Source organism: Pseudophryne corroboree, chromosome 3 (assembly GCF_028390025.1).
Source record: "Pseudophryne corroboree isolate aPseCor3 chromosome 3, aPseCor3.hap2, whole genome shotgun sequence".
Taxonomy (NCBI): Eukaryota; Metazoa; Chordata; class Amphibia; order Anura; family Myobatrachidae; genus Pseudophryne; species Pseudophryne corroboree.
In genome coordinates this window covers 583,434,967-583,456,636 of record NC_086446.1, presented here as the reverse complement: position 1 = coordinate 583,456,636, position 21,670 = coordinate 583,434,967, and the positions used below count along the sequence as shown (strand labels likewise).

Sequence of the window (21,670 nt, the reverse complement as noted above, 5' to 3'; positions counted from 1 at the left end):
CTACTGCATGGTCTAATGCAGTGGTTCTCAAACTTGGTCCTCAGGACCCCACACAGTGCATGTTTTGCAGGTAAACCAGCAAGTGCACAGATGTATTCATTACTAACTGACACATTTTAGAAGGTCCATACAGTAGGTGGAGCTAATTTTTTCACTTGTGATTCTGTGAGACCTGCAAAACCTGCACTGTGTGGGGTCCTGAGGACTGAGTTTGAGAACCTGTGGTCTAATGTAAATAAAGATGAATGTGGTGGGGTGTAATGTGAATAAGGGGCATTACTGTTAGGAGTAATGTGGTACTATGATATGATGTCATGAGAATAAGAGACACCACTGCATGATATAATGTGAATAAAGTTGCAGTACTGTGTTGTGTCATTTCATCTTCGGGTATTATTGTGTTACCATGCCCCTTCCCAGCAAGAACATACTGTACACTGTTTTGGGCTGGCACTAAATGTGCACATTGTTCTTATTTAGATTATAGGGGGTAGGAGCGCCAAAATGGGTGATGGTGCTGGGAAAGGGGTGCAGGGTTAGAGGCGGAACTACGTAGCATCTGTGCAAGAGGGCATCAGCCAAAATCTAGCCTAGGGCATCATGTTGGTCAGGTTTGGCTCTGATAATACTGTATACTGTACTCTTACTGTACTTTGCATTCAATACAGATACTGTTTGCACACAGGTTTTACATGAATCATTGGCAATGCTGCAGGAGTGTCTCATTAGGCAATCTAAAATATACCACGACTATGGGTGGGGATACAGTAGGGAAGTTCTGTCACCATAAGCTGTCTGCTGTGTATAGCATATTTCCATCTGAGATGCATTTGTGTGTTTGTAATAAGAAAAAAACATTTTACTGTACATTTAGTGGATACAGTATTTCTCCCCCATAATGACGTATCATACTGTACAGGTACCCTCATGTACTGTACCGTACCATACTGTAAAATTGAATATTTATTGGAAAAACATCAATATTAATGTAAAAAAAAAGTATTACAACATCCGATTCCATGTACTGCACTGATCAAAATGTACAGTACTCTTATTCAGGACTTATAAAACTGAAAATAACTGTTCATACACATCAATAACATTACTACTGTATAATATTCTACATTAGTTTATGCAATAATCAGACAAAGGCAATTTTATAATTTTTTTTAATAATGCACCAATTTGAAATTTTAAACAGAAAATACAGTACAGAACTACATATTTGTGGCTTGACCATTTCTTTCGACTACAACAGGTAATACTTTATACAGGTGATTTATATAATTATTACAATGTTCAGGTGTGAGTACTTCTAGCCAAAATTTCTTTATCCCATCCACCAGTTGCTGTTTTGTTGTTGGCTTTGCAACACTCCTAACGTACCTCTTCAATTGAGCCCACACTAATTCGATTGGGTTCATGTCTGGTGATCTATATAAAAATAAAAAAAAAGCGTATAGAAAAAATTAATTACATTACAGTAAATAGAGAAAATTAAACATACAATATTGTACTGTTTATTAAACAAAATTTTTTTTTACAGTACTAGAGTGCTATCCAAAATTTTACTTGTACACTGTTGAAAGAATACTCACTCTGGTGGTGTGCGTTCCCAATTCATACCTTTCTCTTCCATAAATTTGGCTGAGGCGGAGTGTTTAGGATCATTGTCTTGGAATATCCTATGGTGAGTTGGGTAATATTTATTCACAAATGGTACCATACATTCCTCTACTATTGTTTCTTGGAAAAATTTCTTATCCATGATTCCTACAGAAATCAAAAAATGTTGTTAATTAATAAGCAACTCCTTTTATTGTGCAGTTACACGTACTCTACAGTACAGCATGTATTTTTACAGAACACAGGCACAGAATAAAGTATAGTACTGTACCTTCGAAAAATAATAGGGGACCAGCTCCTAATCGTGATATGCCTCCCCATACATGGACTTTCAATGGATGCTTTGGGCGTGGTTTTAAAGAGATATGGTTACGTTTCCTGAATGACATTCTGGAGAACCGCTCAAGGGCAACAGACGATTCATCTGTGAAAATGACATCATCAAATGTTTCACCACTCTCAATCCATCGCCGTGCCTGTTCCACTCTCTTTTCTTTATTCACATCTCTTATCATTGGAGATATCCTGTGAAGAGCCAAAAATAATGAAATCAGATACAGTTATGAAATTACAGATTTACAGATTACTGTATATACAGTAGACTGTATGTGCAGTATACTGTATTATATACCTACTGTATACATTAAACTGTACATACAGTACATTAAGGTACATACAGAGTAATATATATATATACATACTGTACATACACACAAACACACACACACACACACACAGTATACAGTATGTAATCATCACAATAAGCCGGCAATGCTTCATTGCTGTCTCTGAGTGCCTATACAGTAGGTATCTCTTTTGGGATAGAATATATACAGTATATACACACACACATACTGTATATAGTATAAAGTACACACTCTGTATAATGATTTATGGCATTATTATATCACGTATCAAGGGATTATTAACAGTGCATTTACTGTATGGTTTATACTGCTTTCAGTATTTTACCATGTTGCGCCAAAGGTCCATCCCATTTTCCGTCGCATCCTTCTGATGCTGGTGGCCGATATGTCCAGGTCATACTTGGAATGGAGAATTCGTTTTATTTGCAGAGCAGTACGCTCATCATCCTCACGAGTTAGTTCCTCCACAATTTGTTGCACTCTCCTACAGTACAATACAGTATGAAAAATATGAATTCATGAACAGCACAATCACAGTTACAATTGATGAAGTTTTTATTTTATTTCAAAAAAATTGTTTATGGTATAAAGCAAGTCATTTAAACATTACAGTAGTGTACAGTACGTACCATGTGCATTTTGTAGGAAATACAAATCTGGGCGTTGTTCTCTCGAATGCATGATAGCGCACCGTTTCTAAAGTGACTATAATGCCACTTTCCTTGAGCCATGCATGGATCTCTTTGATGGTTTTATTTTCTTTTTTCATGTTGGCGATTATCTTGCTCATCGTTTTGTTGATAGTTACTGGCATGTTGTCCAACTATAATTCCTGTATGGAGAGAAAACATTTGTGAATACTGTAGTCTAAAATTTACACATCTGAAAATGCATAAGAGTTTTATGATAGAAGTTAATACTGTACATGTTTACTATCCAGTACCTGATGTTCAAATTTAAGTATTGTATACTGTACAGTACTGAAAATACCACTTCAGTGTTATGGACTGCAATTAGTTTCCTGTATGAAACAGATACAGTACAGTAAATAACCCTCCTTGGAAGTGCATGGGCCCTGTGAGACTTACAGTAGTGTACAGCATAAGGGTCGACTGACATGATGTACAAGCATTGCATACAGTACATGTCAGTACTGTATGTAAATTCTTCAATTATTGCCTAACAACAATGCTGCTTACTGTATATTAAATACTGTAGGCCTAGAAATGTGCATCTCTATGTAGTAGTTAAAAACACAGGGGCCTATGTGGATAAGCGAGTTCTATGCACACTAAAAATGGCCACCGACCGTGAACCCCCAGCACGTGGCAGCGCTCGGATATGTAGTGAGATACAGTATGGCATACATTTCACAGTCCAGGGGGCAATGCTGAAGGAGCGTCACAATCCCCTAGCTCCTAGCTCAATTACATTGGGATAAGCGAGGTCTATGCACATTACGGTATACCAAGCTGGATCGCTTAGCAACCTGACAAAATGGCCGCCGACCGTGAACTCCCAGCACGTGGCAGCGCTCGGATATGTAGTGAGATACAGTATGGCATACATTTCACAGTTCAGGGGGCAATGCTGAAGGAGCGTCACAATCCCCTAGCTCAATTACACTGGGATAAGCGAGGTCTATGCACATTACGGTATACCGAGCTGGATCGCTTAGCAACCTGACAAAATGGCCGCCGACCGTGAACTCCCAGCATGTGGCAGCGCTCGGATATGTAGTGAGATACAGTATGGCATACATTTCACAGTCCAGGGGGCAATGCTGAAGGAGCGTCACAATCCCCTAGCTCAATTACATTGGGATAAGCGAGGTCTATGCACATTACGGTATACCGAGCTGGATCGCTTAGCAACCTGACAAAATGGCCGCCGACCGTGAACTCCCAGCAGGTGGCAGCGCTCGGATATGTAGTGAGATACAGTATGGCATACATTTCACAGTCCAGGGGGCAATGCTGAAGGAGCGTCACAATCCCCTAGCTCAATTACATTGGGATAAGCGAGGTCTATGCACATTACGGTATACCGAGCTGGATCGCTTAGCAACCTGACAAAATGGCCGCCGACCGTGAACTCCCAGCACGTGGCAGCGCTCGGATATGTAGTGAGATACAGTATGACATACATTTCACAGTCCAGGGGGCAATGCTGAAGGAGCGTCACAATCCCCTAGCTCAATTACATTGGGATAAGCGAGGTCTATGCACATTACGGTATACCGAGCTGGATCGCTTAGCAACCTGACAAAATGGCCGCCGACCGTGAACTCCCAGCACGTGGCAGCGCTCAAATATGGAGTGAGAGATGGTATACATTTTAAAATACACCGGGATAAGTTGTACAGGCCATGGAGCAATGCACAGGGACATTCATCATTTACGTATATAAATAATACACTCATTTCATTCCCGCCGTTTAGGTGCATTTAGCGTAAAGAATCGCTCCTGCAGATGTACTTTGATTTATGTGAAACCTGTGTGCATCCTTCCATTGACTGTCTTACAATGTAAATAAAATAATACAGTGCATTATTACAGAAAAAAAAAAAAAAGAAAGAAAGAAAGCACATCAGGTCTCGAACCCTGGACCCCCAGCGAGGGAGGTGGGAGCCTTCACCCCTAGCCCACGACGCCTCATGAGAGATTTCCAATTTCATGTGTGAAAGTACTGCAAACAGCGGCCGCCCCCCGCCCCATTGCTGTTGGTTTATGCCTTAGAGGACTCGGACGCTCGCATTTGTAAAGCACGGTGTTTTCCTCCGCCTCCTGCTAGCCTGTTGCCCTTCCCCCATGGGAGCCTGCACAGATCATGCAGTAGACAGGGAGGGAATGCAAATGCAGATCATGTGCAATACACAAACGCCCACTGTAGTACTGTTTTGCTCACTTACAGTACTGTACTGTAGGTTGCATTTAGCGTAAAGAATCGCTCCTGCAGATGTACTTTGATTTATGTGAAACCTGTGTGCATCCTTCCATTGGATGTACTGTATTGGAGAGAAAAAAAAAATGTTACAGTGAATGTCACGGGAACACATTAAAAATAAGGTTGGCACTTCCTTCCCATTGGTGTTGGTTTACAGTATGCCGTAGTGTACTCGGACGCTCATGTAATTGCATTTCAAAGGCACAGTATTTTCCATCGTCTCCCCCCTACCCCCATCGCCCTTCCCCCCTGGGGGCCTGCACAGGGAGGAAATTCAGGTCCTGTGCAATACACAAACGCTGAAGATCTACAGTACTGTTTTGCTCAGTTGGTAGCGTCAGAATACACTCATTTCATTCCCGCCGTTTAGGTGCATTTAGCGTAAAGAATCGCTCCTGCAGATGTACTTTGATTTATGTGAAACCTGTGTGCATCCTTCCATTGACTGTCTTACAATGTAAATAAAATAATACAGTGCATTATTACAGAAAAAAAAAGAAAGAAAGAAAGAAAGCACATCAGGTCTCGAACCCTGGACCCCCAGCGAGGGAGGTGGGAGCCTTCACCCCTAGCCCACGACACCTCATGAGAGATTTCCAATTTCATGTGTGAAAGTACTGCAAACAGCGGCCGGCCCCCGCCCCATTGCTGTTGGTTTATGCCTTAGAGGACTCGGACGCTCGCATTTGTAAAGCACGGTGTTTTCCTCCGCCTCCTGCTAGCCTGTTGCCCTTCCCCCATGGGAGCCTGCACAGATCATGCAGTAGACAGGGAGGGAATGCAAATGCAGGTCATGTGCAATACACAAACGCCCACTGTAGTACTGTTTTGCTCACTTACAGTACTGTACTGTAGGTTGCATTTAGCGTAAAGAATCGCTCCTGCAGATGTACTTTGATTTATGTGAAACCTGTGTGCATCCTTCCATTGGATGTACTGTATTGGAGAGAAAAAAAAAATGTTACAGTGAATGTCACGGGAACACATTAAAAATAAGGTTGGCACTTCCTTCCCATTGGTGTTGGTTTACAGTATGCCGTAGTGTACTCGGACGCTCATGTAATTGCATTTCAAAGGCACAGTATTTTCCATCGTCTCCCCCCTACCCCCATCGCCCTTCCCCCCTGGGGGCCTGCACAGGGAGGAAATTCAGGTCCTGTGCAATACACAAACGCTGAAGATCTACAGTACTGTTTTGCTCAGTTGGTAGCGTCAGAATACACTCATTTCATTCCCGCCGTTTAGGTGCATTTAGCGTAAAGAATCGCTCCTGCAGATGTACTTTGATTTATGTGAAACCTGTGTGCATCCTTCCATTGACTGTCTTACAATGTAAATAAAATAATACAGTGCATTATTACAGAAAAAAAAAAAAAAGAAAGAAAGAAAGCACATCAGGTCTCGAACCCTGGACCCCCAGCGAGGGAGGTGGGAGCCTTCACCCCTAGCCCACGACGCCTCATGAGAGATTTCCAATTTCATGTGTGAAAGTACTGCAAACAGCGGCCGGCCCCCGCCCCATTGCTGTTGGTTTATGCCTTAGAGGACTCGGACGCTCGCATTTGTAAAGCACGGTGTTTTCCTCCGCCTCCTGCTAGCCTGTTGCCCTTCCCCCATGGGAGCCTGCACAGATCATGCAGTAGACAGGGAGGGAATGCAAATGCAGGTCATGTGCAATACACAAACGCCCACTGTAGTACTGTTTTGCTCACTTACAGTACTGTACTGTAGGTTGCATTTAGCGTAAAGAATCGCTCCTGCAGATGTACTTTGATTTATGTGAAACCTGTGTGCATCCTTCCATTGGATGTACTGTATTGGAGAGAAAAAAAAAATGTTACAGTGAATGTCACGGGAACACATTAAAAATAAGGTTGGCACTTCCTTCCCATTGGTGTTGGTTTACAGTATGCCGTAGTGTACTCGGACGCTCATGTAATTGCATTTCAAAGGCACAGTATTTTCCATCGTCTCCCCCCTACCCCCATCGCCCTTCCCCCCTGGGGGCCTGCACAGGGAGGAAATTCAGGTCCTGTGCAATACACAAACGCTGAAGATCTACAGTACTGTTTTGCTCAGTTGGTAGCGTCAGAATACACTCATTTCATTCCCGCCGTTTAGGTGCATTTAGCGTAAAGAATCGCTCCTGCAGATGTACTTTGATTTATGTGAAACCTGTGTGCATCCTTCCATTGACTGTCTTACAATGTAAATAAAATAATACAGTGCATTATTACAGAAAAAAGAAAGAAAGAAAGAAAGAAAGCACATCAGGTCTCGAACCCTGGACCCCCAGCGAGGGAGGTGGGAGCCTTCACCCCTAGCCCACGACGCCTCATGAGAGATTTCCAATTTCATGTGTGAAAGTACTGCAAACAGCGGCCGGCCCCCGCCCCATTGCTGTTGGTTTATGCCTTAGAGGACTCGGACGCTCGCATTTGTAAAGCACGGTGTTTTCCTCCGCCTCCTGCTAGCCTGTTGCCCTTCCCCCATGGGAGCCTGCACAGATCATGCAGTAGACAGGGAGGGAATGCAAATGCAGGTCATGTGCAATACACAAACGCCCACTGTAGTACTGTTTTGCTCACTTACAGTACTGTACTGTAGGTTGCATTTAGCGTAAAGAATCGCTCCTGCAGATGTACTTTGATTTATGTGAAACCTGTGTGCATCCTTCCATTGGATGTACTGTATTGGAGAGAAAAAAAAAAATGTTACAGTGAATGTCACGGGAACACATTAAAAATAAGGTTGGCACTTCCTTCCCATTGGTGTTGGTTTACAGTATGCCGTAGTGTACTCGGACGCTCATGTAATTGCATTTCAAAGGCACAGTATTTTCCATCGTCTCCCCCCTACCCCCATCGCCCTTCCCCCCTGGGGGCCTGCACAGGGAGGAAATTCAGGTCCTGTGCAATACACAAACGCTGAAGATCTACAGTACTGTTTTGCTCAGTTGGTAGCGTCAGAATACACTCATTTCATTCCCGCCGTTTAGGTGCATTTAGCGTAAAGAATCGCTCCTGCAGATGTACTTTGATTTATGTGAAACCTGTGTGCATCCTTCCATTGACTGTCTTACAATGTAAATAAAATAATACAGTGCATTATTACAGAAAAAAAAAAAAAGAAAGAAAGAAAGCACATCAGGTCTCGAACCCTGGACCCCCAGCGAGGGAGGTGGGAGCCTTCACCCCTAGCCCACGACGCCTCATGAGAGATTTCCAATTTCATGTGTGAAAGTACTGCAAACAGTGGCCGGCCCCCGCCCCATTGCTGTTGGTTTATGCCTTAGAGGACTCGGACGCTCGCATTTGTAAAGCACGGTGTTTTCCTCCGCCTCCTGCTAGTCCTCCATTCCCATTATGCATTAGCGAACTCAGACGCTCATATATTTTAAAAGCACGGTGTTTATACATTGTACTGTACATTCTTCCTTTTACACAATTACTGTAGTTGCGTCTCCATACACATACAGTACAGTACTCCATACTTTTTCCACCGCCTCCCGTTACGCCTACAGTATTGCCAGAGCTGTAGATCAATCCGCCGCTATACTGTACGATCGAAAGTACTGGATTAGTGGAGCATTAGCCACACAGTGGTGGAGATGTGTAATGCATGATGAGTATCTAGATCGCCTCAACGCGCCTGCCTGTGATTAAACTCAGCTATCGCATTAGCGTGACTAAACGCCCGTCTCGGCGGAGAAACAGTCAAGATAAAGGTGGCTACATCTGTATTTGGCAGTTTGTAAATTATGCTTACCCCAGCCTCAAACAGTGCAATTGATCGTATAGTAGCTGTGGGCGCCGGCTACCCACTTAATAGCACTGAAGCCAAGAACAGTCTGACCGGAGCTGTGGGTGACTGTGAAGACTTTCTCCGTAGTGTGGATGTAGAGACCCGACCGCTCCCTCTCAGTAATTGTTAGGAGGTCGTCAGAGACAGCTTGTGTCCTGTGTCTCTGTAGCGGTCAGCAGTGTGCCGTGCAGGGTGCTGGGCGGTGAATTAATCGTTGAAAACCGTCCGGGACGTGCTGCTGGATGTGAGCTGTTTTAGTGGAAGTGGTCAGCAGGATGACGGGCAGATTGCCGGGCGGGATGCTTAAGCACTGCACTGGCTGCATGCAGCACGCTGCATCTCATTGTCTCAAGTGATTCTGGCAGCTTCGTGGTTAAAACTCACAATGCAAGTTACAAACAGTCTTTCCCTCCAAGTTCAAACATGGGCGCAGCCATGTTTGTTTTCATCACATGTTACTTTTCAGCATATCAGCTGCACTCTGGTTTCTGCCTAATTATCCAGCAGCTGCACTCTAGACTCTGCTTAATCACCCAGCCAATCCCTGTTTCCCAGCTGGTATAAATATCCTGTTCCTGGGCTGTAAAGTTGTCAGTGCTTCAGTTGTTATACCCTGTGATAGAAGTCTCTCCTGCTTGTCTGCTATTGTTCCAGGGATTCCAGCTCCTGTGTTCAGCTCCACTAGAGACTCGCACCAGCTACCACCTTGCGGTGCAGCCTGACTCTGCAGTGTCCCAGCATTGCATCCTGTGACCGGCAGTTACCCGACACTGGTTTCCAGCTTCCATCAGTGTTCTGTCATCGATCTCCATTCCATCATCAGTGTTTCGCCATCGATCTCAAGCATCTCCTGTATATGCTCTCAAGCATCTCCTGTATATGCTCTCAAGCATCTCCTGTATATGCTCCCAAGCATCTCCTGTATATGCTCCCAAGCATCTCCTGTATATGCTCCCAAGCATCTCCTGTATATGCTCCCAAGCATCATCTATACATTCCTCACTCTAAAGCTACATTAGTGCGCTCCAGCACTATCTAGTCAGTTCTTCCATTGGACCAGTCCCATCTGGTAAAACCCGGCAGTTCAGTCACCAGCTTCTACTTCCAATCAGCTCTCTAGTGCATTGGTGTTGGTAAGGACATACTATCTCCAGGACTGTACCCAATTGTACCACACCTAGAGACTTCCTATATGCACTTCCAAGAACTGTGACTTGTTATCGGTTATCATTCTGCTACTGCCAATATTCAGTACTGAGCTGAGTTTCAATAAAACCTTTGAACATATCCTCTGTTGTCGTGGTCACGCCTTCGGGCTTTAGGTACTGCAGGTTCACGCATGTCCAGGAGTCCTATCTGGACTCTCACATTTAAGTATACCTCAGCCCCTACAACTGAGGCTTCCAGTAGTGAGCACCAGCCCTCAGTTGTGACAGACAGCTTTGATTGCAAGCTAAACAAATGGAATGAGAGCAAAGCACAGTATTTCTGATGGTACAAGCAGATGGCATTGTCCCAGAGCCCTCTCATTCACCCTTACATTATAGATTAAACAGGACATGCTGATAGTTTAACAGGAACTTCAGCAACAGATAGTGCCACTTTTGTAGATAAAGTTCCGGTTCATTTGGACTGCCACAAAATAAAAGATTAAAGATTTTGGACGATGAATTAGGATTCAGTTTCAGAATAGCCATCTTTCTCCATTTGAACATCACTGTCACCCCTAATGTCAAGGTTCCCCAAGTTAAGCACACCTTCAATAGAATGAACAATTATAGATTCTCTTTCAAAGGGCATGAGAGATGGAGAGTAAATGGATGCTCAGTAGAGCTGGAAGAAAATCAAGCACATATTGTCCCTCGTTGCATGGATGAAGTGTCGAGTTTTACACTTTTTGTGGTGCACCAGCCTCCAATACGTATGCTTAGTTTACTATTAGTCCCCATTATCCGTACACCCTTCTTCTGGCCCTATACTAAGTGCAAGAGATATGTCTGGAAAGAAACATTTATGTTACACTGAGGTAACAGTTGTTTGTAAATGCCCTTACTGAGCTAGCTGAGACAGCCCCACTACAGCCCAGTTATGCCTCTTTTAACATAAGTTTAGATGTGCTCGAAATGGTACGGCTCTGCCTGTCCTGTACTTGCGAAAGTCCAATTCTGGAGCATGAGCCACCTGCAAAGATAAGCTCTGCCAACAGTTATTCTGTCTAGTAGGTCCCAGCTCCAATGCAGCAGCAGAGATATTCCTCAAACACGTCATAGTTCATTTATCACACTCTAGAGGGTAAGCAGCTTAGGTACACCATAGTCTGTGCAAAGGGCTCCATATAGGGGTTAGGGGTATGAAATCCCAGCAGCTGACAGCGGCATCCCAACTGATCTTAGTAAGTATTTTAACCTACCCAGTGCGGTAACTAGGCATTTTAGCGCTGTGTGCAAGAAACGACAGTGGCGCCCCCCCCCCCCAGGGGCAGTGCGCGCCGTAGGTGCGTGAAAAATTTAGAGGGGCGTGGCTATATGGGGAAGGGGCGTGGCCACAAAATAATAGCAATTCATACTACGGTGCACAGTAGTCTACATTATTCAAATTACGCTGCACAGTAGCGCCACTACACCAGGTAGAGCCCCTTTTATACATTACAGCAGACAGCGTCCCCCTTTTGACACATTACAGCAGACAGTCCCCCTTTTTACACATTACAGCAGACAGCGTCCCCATTTATACACATTACGGCAGACGGTGTCCCCCTTTATACACATTGCAGCAGCCAGGCCCCCTTTTTACACATTACGGGAGCCAGTCCCCCTTTTTACATATTGCGGCAGCCAGGCCCCCTTTTTACACATTACGGCAGACAGTCACCCTTTTTACACATTGCGGCAGCCAGTCCCCCTTTTTATACATTGCAGCAGCCAGTCCCCCTTTTTACACATTGCGGCAGACAGTCCCCCTTTTTACACAATGCGGCAGCCAGTCCCCCTTTTTACACATTGCGGCAGCCAGTCCCCCTTTTTACACAATGCGGCAGCCAGGACCCCTTTTTACACAATGCGGCAGCCAGTCCCCCTTTTTACACATTGCGGCAGCCAGTCCCCCTTTTTACACAATGCGGCAGCCAGGACCCCTTTTTACACAATGCGGCAGCCAGGACCCCTTTTTACACATTGCGGCAGCCAGTCCCCCTTTTTACACAATGCGGCAGCCAGGACCCCTTTTTACACAATGCGGCAGCCAGGACCCCTTTTTACACATTGCGGCAGCCAGTCCCCCTTTTTACACAATGCGGCAGCCAGGACCCCTTTTTACACATTGCGGCAGCCAGTCCCCCTTTTTACACAATGCGGCAGCCAGGACCCCTTTTTACACAATGCGGCAGCCAGGACCCCTTTTTACACATTGCGGCAGCCAGTCCCCCTTTTTACACAATGCGGCAGCCAGGACCCCTTTTTACACAATGCGGCAGCCAGGACCCCTTTTTACACATTATGGCAGACGGTGTCCCCCTAAAAGAGAGAGAGAGAGATACTTACCTGACAGGCTCCTCATGCTGGCAGCTCCCTCGGTGCAGGCAGTGAGATGAGAAGGAAGAGGAGGGAGGGGGAGCAGGGAGCCGAAGCAGCGCTATTTGATTGGTAGTAAGCGCCGCTGCAGTATCCCCCTCTCCTTCTGTATTGGCTGCCTGGCGCTGCTGTGGATGCTGGGATGAAGGAACCGCATCCCAGCATCCATAGCAGCGCCGGGCAGCCAATACAGAAGGAGAGGGGGATGCTGCAGCGGCGCTTACTACCAATCAAATAGCGCTGCTGCGGCTCCCTGCTCCCCCTCCCTCCTCCTCCTTCTCTCCGCTGCTCGGCGCTTCTGTCTTCCCCTCCACAGCGCGGCGGCGGCGCACACAGCAGAGGCAGCATGTAATGAGTCAATTTGACTCATTACATGCCGCTGGCCGTTGCGCCCTCAGGGCAACTGAGCTGTGTGCCAAGCCCCCTTGGCACACACGTAGTTACGGCCCTGCCTACCCCTAACCCGTACTTGCCTTCAGGATCCATCAGGATTCTGACTGCCGAGATCCCATTCTGATTGTCAGGATCCAGAATGCCAGGTATCTGGCTAGGCCCTGTTATAATACTAATCTTTGCCATGTGTGTGCTGTGGTGGTGAATAATCATTAGTGCCATAGTTCTCCCTATAACAAGTCAGTTTTTGCTGGCAGAATCATTTGCAGGAGGAGCTGAAGGAGTATCCGTTTCATGTGTCACTGGAGCTAACAACCTGTTTTCTAGGAGCTGTTTACTGTTCTTTATATCTGTGTCTGCTAGAGACAAAGACATTACATTTGATTTAAACCTAGGAAGCATGCCTGCCTAAATGCAGTGAACTGATTTCAACGTATTGCAAACCCTTCGGGGCATATGCATCAATTATTGGGTTTCAGACCAGGTAATTGTAATTTCTTATCATCTATTTGGGGCAATATGAAATTAAATACCACCTGGATGTAGCAATGTTCACATGCATGGACAGGCCTCTGTGATGTGTTAGGAGTGAAGTGACTCATCAGCGTGTCGTTACGCATGCACTGGAAAAAAAAAGTTTTGTAGGCGTATGCGTGAAAAAGGTAGTAGGCAATCATTCTACTTTCGGGTACGGTGTAGACGGGCATGCATAAGTGGCAGCAGACAGATAGGGATCTAGAAGAAATAATTGTGATATACAGATACTATTAGCAGTTTTTGTAGATATCCCTCAAATAGTCTTTAACACATATATATATAGCCAGGGACGTTTCTTGGGGCGGGGAGAGCTGTGCAATTGCACGGGGCGCCGCAGCCACTCTTTTCAGTAGTTTTCTATGCGATCTGGCTGACCGCATAGAAAACTGATAAAATGTCCTAGCCAAAATGGCTGCCGCCATAGAGGAGACAGATACTAGAGGTCCTACTGGACCTCTAGTATCTGTCAGGGACGAGGATGCAGATACCCGAAAGTGCCAAGAAACCCCTTGACAATGAGCAAAAAGGTATCCATTATTGGGCAGGCTGGGGCATAACTGGGGCATAACAAGTTATGCTGGGCAGTACTGTGTGGAGCATAATAAATTGTCAGGGATATTACTGTGTATCATACACAGTATTGCCTCTGACACTTTATTATGCCCCACACTGTACTGCCCAGGACAATTTATTATGCCCCACAGTGTACAGATAATTATGGTGCAGGGAGAATTACTGTGTGGGGCATATTACGGTGCAGGGGGCGTTATTGTGTGGGGCATATTATGGTGCAGGGGAAATTACTGTGTGGGGCATATTATGGTGCAGGGGGTGTTACTGTGGGGCATAATTTGGTGGATTTTTTTCTTTCCTGCAAGACCACTCCCATTTCAATGAGGCCACACACACTTTAGTGAGGCCACACCCCCATAATGTCTATGGGGGAGCACATTTTTGTATTGTTCGCACTGGGAACCAAAATATCTAGAAATGGATCTGTATATAGCCCTGTCAGGACTTATTTTGTACCTGCCTGCGGTACTGCTGTGGTTCCAGACGTGCTGCTGTGTCATTTAGACAATATCTCTTCTCATGTATTGTAGGAGTTAAACTGGTGTCTTTTACAATCACCTGCACCCGGTCCACTGCTACATAACCCTGCCTCTCACCATGCTGGTCATTAATGTTTCCTGGTCTCTGATGGGATAAGGTTGCTGGTCCTGTCTGCTGTCCATGCTTTCTGGATTCACCAAGTCATATTTCTGGCCATGTTTACTAGAGATGAGCGCCTGAAATTTTTCGGGTTTTGTGTTTTGGTTTTGGGTTCGGTTCCGCGGCCGTGTTTTGGGTTCGACCGCGTTTTGGCAAAACCTTACCGAATTTTTTTTGTCGGATTCGGGTGTGTTTTGGATTCGGGTGTTTTTTTCAAAAAACACTAAAAAACAGCTTAAATCATAGAATTTGGGGGTCATTTTGATCCCAAAGTATTATTAACCTCAAAAACCATAATTTACACTCATTTTCAGTCTATTCTGAATACCTCACACCTCACAATATTATTTTTAGTCCTAAAATTTGCACCGAGGTCGCTGTGTGAGTAAGATAAGCGACCCTAGTGGCCAACACAAACACCGGGCCCATCTAGGAGTGGCACTGCAGTGTCACGCAGGATGTCCCTTCCAAAAAACCCTCCCCAAACAGCACATGACGCAAAGAAAAAAAGAGGCGCAATGAGGTAGCTGTGTGAGTAAGATTAGCGACCCTAGTGGCCGACACAAACACCGGGCCCATTTAGGAGTGGCACTGCAGTGTCACGCAGGATGTCCCTTCCAAAAAACCCTCCCCAATCAGCACATGATGCAAAGAAAAAGGTTAGGTGGTATACAATTATGGACGGGCTGCCGAGTGCCGACACAGAGGTAGCCACAGCCGTGAACTACCGCACTGTACTGTGTCTGCTGCTAATATATAGACTGGTTGATAAAGAGATAGTATACTCGTAACTAGTATGTATGTATAAAGAAAGAAAAAAAAACCACGGTTAGGTGGTATATACAATTATGGACGGGCTGCCGAGTGCCGACACAGAGGTAGCCACAGCCGTGAACTACCGCACTGTACTGTGTCTGCTGCTAATATATAGACTGGTTGATAAAGAGATAGTATACTCGTAACTAGTATGTATGTATAAAGAAAGAAAAAAAAACCACGGTTAGGTGGTATATACAATTATGGACGGGCTGCCGAGTGCCGACACAGAGGTAGCCACAGCCGTGAACTACCGCACTGTACTGTGTCTGCTGCTAATATATAGACTGGTTGATAAAGAGATAGTATACTCGTAACTAGTATGTATGTATAAAGAAAGAAAAAAAAAGCCACGGTTAGGTGGTATATACAATTATGGACGGGCTGCCGAGTGCCGACACAGAGGTAGCCACAGCCGTGAACTACCGCACTGTACTGTGTCTGCTGCTAATATATAGACTGGTTGATAAAGAGATAGTATACTCGTAACTAGTATGTATGTATGTATAAAGAAAGAAAAAAAAACCACGGTTAGGTCACTGGTATATACAATTATGGACGGGCTGCTGAGTGCCGACACAGAGGTAGCCACAGCCGTGAACTACCGCACTGTACTGTGTCTGCTGCTAATATATAGACTGGTTGATAAAGAGATAGTATACTCGTAACTAGTATGTATGTATAAAGAAAGAAAAAAAAACCACGGTTAGGTGGTATATACAATTATGGACGGGCTGCCGAGTGCCGACACAGAGGTAGCCACAGCCGTGAACTACCGCACTGTACTGTGTCTGCTGCTAATATATAGACTGGTTGATAAAGAGATAGTATACTCGTAACTAGTATGTATGTATAAAGAAAGAAAAAAAAACCACGGTTAGGTGGTATATACAATTATGGACGGGCTGCCGAGTGCCGACACAGAGGTAGCCACAGCCGTGAACTACCGCACTGTACTGTGTCTGCTGCTAATATATAGACTGGTTGATAAAGAGATAGTATACTCGTAACTAGTATGTATGTATAAAGAAAGAAAAAAAAACCACGGTTAGGTGGTATATACAATTATGGACGGGCTGCCGAGTGCCGACACAGAGGTAGCCACAGCCGTGAACTACCGCACTGTACTGTGTCTGCTGCTAATATATAGACTGGTTGATAAAGAGATAGTATACTCGTAACTAGTATGTATGTATAAAGAAAGAAAAAAAAACCACGGTTAGGTGGTATATACAATTATGGACGGGCTGCCGAGTGCCGACACAGAGGTAGCCACAGCCGTGAACTACCGCACTGTACTGTGTCTGCTGCTAATATATAGACTGGTTGATAAAGAGATAGTATACTCGTAACTAGTATGTATGTATAAAGAAAGAAAAAAAACCACGGTTAGGTGGTATATACAATTATGGACGGGCTGCCGAGTGCCGACACAGAGGTAGCCACAGCCGTGAACTACCGCACTGTACTGTGTCTGCTGCTAATATATAGACTGGTTGATAAAGAGATAGTATACTCGTAACTAGTATGTATGTATAAAGAAAGAAAAAAAAACCACGGTTAGGTGGTATATACAATTATGGACGGGCTGCCGAGTGCCGACACAGAGGTAGCCACAGCCGTGAACTACCGCACTGTACTGTGTCTGCTGCTAATATATAGACTGGTTGATAAAGAGATAGTATACTCGTAACTAGTATGTATGTATAAAGAAAGAAAAAAAACCACGGTTAGGTGGTATATACAATTATGGACGGGCTGCCGAGTGCCGACACAGAGGTAGCCACAGCCGTGAACTACCGCACTGTACTGTGTCTGCTGCTAATATAGACTGGTTGATAAAGAGATAGTATACTCGTAACTAGTATGTATGTATAAAGAAAGAAAAAAAACCACGGTTAGGTGGTATATACAATTATGGACGGGCTGCCGAGTGCCGACACAGAGGTAGCCACAGCCGTGAACTACCGCACTGTACTGTGTCTGCTGCTAATATATAGACTGGTTGATAAAGAGATAGTATACTCGTAACTAGTATGTATGTATAAAGAAAGAAAAAAAAACCACGGTTAGGTGGTATATACAATTATGGACGGGCTGCCGAGTGCCGACACAGGTAGCCACAGCCGTGAACTACCGCACTGTACTGTGTCTGCTGCTAATATATAGACTGGTTGATAAAGAGATAGTATACTCGTAACTAGTATGTATGTATAAAGAAAGAAAAAAAAACCACGGTTAGGTCACTGGTATATACAATTATGGACGGGCTGCCGAGTGCCGACACAGAGGTAGCCACAGCCGTGAACTACCGCACTGTACTGTGTCTGCTGCTAATATAGACTGGTTGATAAAGAGATAGTATACTACTAATATTATATACTGGTGGTCAGGTCACTGGTCACTAGTCACACTGGCAGTGGCACTCCTGCAGCAAAAGTGTGCACTGTTTAATTTTAATATAATATTATGTACTCCTGGCTCCTGCTATAACCTATAACTGGCACTGCAGTAGTGCTCCCCAGTCTCCCCCACAATTATAAGCTGTGTGAGCTGAGCAGTCAGACAGATATATAATATATATAGATGATGCAGCACACTGGCCTGAGCCTGAGCAGTGCACACAGATATGGTATGTGACTGAGTCACTGTGTGCTGTGTATCGCTTTTTTCAGGCAGAGAACGGATTATAAATAAAAGTGGTGGTCACTGGTCACTATCAGCAAAACTCTGCACTGTACACTACTGAGTACTCCTAATGCTCCCCAAAATTAGTAAATCAAGTGTCTCTCTAATCTATTCTAATTCTAAACGGAGAGGACGCCAGCCACGTCCTCTCCCTATCAATCTCAATGCACGTGTGAAAATGGCGGCGACGCGCGGCTCCTTATATAGAATCCGAGTCTCGCGATAGAATCCGAGCCTCGCGAGAATCCGACAGCGTCATGATGACGTTCGGGCGCGCTCGGGTTAACCGAGCAAGGCGGGAAGATCCGAGTCGCTCGGACCCGTGAAAAAAAACATGAAGTTCTGGCGGGTTCGGATTCAGAGAAACCGAACCCGCTCATCTCTAATGTTTACTGCTGCAGCAAGAGAGTGTGCCTCAAGTCAGTTCTGATTCACTGTGCTGGAAACTTGCTGTCAACTGCTACTACTTATCAGATTTCTGGATCCCTGCTTCTGCCTGTTTTGCTTCTCTGGACTTTGTGTTAAACCACAGTTCCCCAGTGTCTGCGTAATCCTAGCTCACCAATCTACCGTATTTCCACATCTGTTGTTACCTGTCTTGTCAAGTATTTATCATCCTCATCCTGGGTTTGCAAATCAGTATTTCTACACCTGTGAGTATCTGCCATGTCCAGTGCTTATTTGTATCTCAAGTAGTCTACTGCATATCCATCCACACCTGGGGGTATATTTACTAAGCTCCCGATTTTGACCGAGATGGTGTTTTTTCTTCAAAGTGTCATCTCGGGAATTTACTAAACTCAAATCTCGGCAGTGATGAGGGCATTCGTATTTTTTTTACGGCTGTGTAGTAAAAATACGAATGAATACTGTCAAAGTCGGAAAAATATCATGCTACACGTTGCCATATATCCACCCCATGCGCGTGCCTGCTACACGTGCACATTCTCTCCCGTGCGTGCGGATACTCGCAGCCGCGTGATGGCGCCTCGGCCATGCGCTCGAGCGCGTGGTATGTGCATTTACGGTAGAGTTTGTGTGCGTCTAGCGGGCGACTCAATCGTTAAATAATAAAACCAAAAGAGTATGTTTTATAGATAATGTTCCCCTTAATAATGACTGTAAGTTTGTTTAATGTAAATGGTCGCTGGACAGAGGAATTCCTCATTGTATGGTACGAAGGGTCAGACAGGGTTTGAGCAGCTGTGTCTGGTACCTAACTAAAGAACATTTTATTAGAAACAATCCGGTGCTGGTTAGGTAAAGATTAATCGCTCCTGCGTATAGTTATGGCCATTAGTATTTTCTGGACATTTACTATATTTGCGATTCATTACCCATGCGGCGGGAATCTTCAGATTCCCTCCCACCTGAGCAGTTTGATATAGTCGCAGCCCACCTGTTCAAACTAACCTATGACCTTTTGTTATGATGCGAGGAGACATTCCTGTGTCCAATGAACAATGAGATTATAGGTCCCTTTGTAGTATACTGTACTCAGTGTATATAAGATCAGCCAGCCTGGGCAGCTCCCTCACTCTCCACAAACGGTTTTCATATTGACTAACTTTGAGCTGGTACCAGGACTGGCGCAGCGATTGTTCCCAGTGTGTGTAAGTAATTCTCTGTAATCAACTTGTTCCCTGTTTGTATTGGCCATACTCTCTCTCTCTCCGTTATTGTATAAGATTGTGACGCAATTGTATATTTCTGTCTAGATATTCTGTTAGAATTATATGTTAGCTTGTAGTGTATGACTTGAAAACTGTTTCCCCTTTTCGATATAACTAAAAGCTTGTTAGTAAAGGTGTTGGAACCTTAGCAAGGTATCGTGTGTTTATTATATTGCAGAAGGTAATAGGAGCGTCTCAAACGCTCAAGCAGCTTTAGCATTAACGAGGTTAAGCAGCGTTACATCGCTACAGTATTTCAGTACAAGGTTTACAGTATAAGAGTATCCTTTCTGTGTGTTACATTCAAGGTTTACTGATTGTCATCCCGTGAGCGTCTGCGCCGCTCGTGTTCTCCTCGTGGACTCGAGCGTCCGCTACGCTGGTAGCGTAGCATTACGGTAGTCGCCCGCCTATAGCGTGCTTGACACCACGCATTAAGCTGTGAGCGAGCGTGTCGCATGTGCGTCTCGATCACGGCCGAGCATATGCTACGCTAAGTGCGTACCCTTACGGTACCCCATACGCCAATTTCGTACTGAGTCTCTTACCCATTTATTGTGAATGTTATAAGATAAGGTTAGTTAGCATTATCAATTGGCGGCTCATCCGTCCTCCACATATCCGCACTAGCGAACACAGACTTTATCTGTCAGCAAGGGCGGGAAGGCAGTATCCCTTCGTATCGGGATACAGTAGTGCTGGCTAGATAAGCGTCTGTTTCGCTACGTTGAAGGAGTGCTGGTGGAATCCGGAACCGGAGGTAAGAACAATACGCTATTGTCTTTTAAAACTGTTTATTTCTGTTTTGCGTACACACGCACGCACGCACACACCTGTATTTCTTTTCATTTGTGTATTTTCACATATTACTTTCCTGTTTGCCATTTCACAATTGATAACGTGCTGAGAAAGATGTGTTGCTATTGGTAGTTAAAAGTAATATTAATACGTTAAGGAGTAATTTGTAATACACGCGCACGGCTTGCCTAAGATACAAGGAAGTTTGGTGTGGTGTTCGGTAGATGATTTGGATATACCTGACTGGCGTACACGTGTCTCTAACAAAGGGCGGGAATAGTGTACGTGACGCAAGGGCCGACGCACGGAGCGTATATTACGCAACGGAGCGTCTGGGTATGCCCACATAATACAAATCACACGATAGTATTGTTTTAGTTAGGCGATAAGGAGGCAACGCGATAATAGCGCAAATCGATCTCAGTGTCCAAAATTTTAAGCTAATAGATCCTTCTCTAGTTGTAACTCCTCGGGATTAGCCTGCGATACTGAATGAAAGGGATTTCTGCACAGAAACGAAAGTAAAAGAGTATATGAGGTGAAAGAGTGTGTATACATGTATAAGTTTCTAATTTTGGGGGTTGAACCACAGGAAATCATCGAGTTCTCGTGAGGTACATACGTGTAAGTGACTGCACGGTGGCTTGGGAGGCATCCCTTGTTAAACATTTAAAAAAGAACATTAGAGTATAGCAGACCAGGAGGTCTACTGTAGCACAGACCAGGAGGTCCAGACAGACCAGGAGGTCCAGGTACAGCAGACTAAGAAGTCCGCTATAGATAAAGAGTAAAAGAGCACAACACCAGAAAGGGTTGGTGCGGTACCCATATAGGCCATTAAGCTCAGGCTGAAGGAATTCGCAGCCACAATTTTCGATTCCACTGGTCGCTCCGCACATAAGATTAGTTGCTTATGTGCAGAACGATTGTACCGCACGTAATTGTGTGCATTAGTTAGTAA

The 21,670-nt window shown here is 44.7% G+C and overlaps 2 long non-coding RNA genes across 3 annotated transcripts in view; one reads left to right on the top strand and one right to left on the bottom strand.

Moving 5' to 3' along the window:
• Positions 1-21,670, top strand: part of LOC135058043 (uncharacterized) — a 911,901-nt gene that overhangs the window by 433,255 nt on the left and 456,976 nt on the right. Inside the window, exon 1 of one of the 2 annotated variants that reach the window (XR_010244558.1) lies at positions 13,983-14,049. The exons of the other annotated variant lie outside the window; for it this stretch is intronic. This is a non-coding gene — a long non-coding RNA (uncharacterized LOC135058043). Of the gene's footprint in view, positions 1-13,982; positions 14,050-21,670 lie in introns of those variants that run through there. 2 annotated transcript variants of the gene reach the window in all.
• On the bottom strand, positions 1,183-2,077 carry LOC135058042 (uncharacterized). The gene is made up of 3 exons (XR_010244557.1): positions 1,898-2,077; positions 1,599-1,773; positions 1,183-1,434 (listed from the first exon to the last, which is right to left on the bottom strand). It is a non-coding gene; the product is annotated as an uncharacterized LOC135058042 (long non-coding RNA).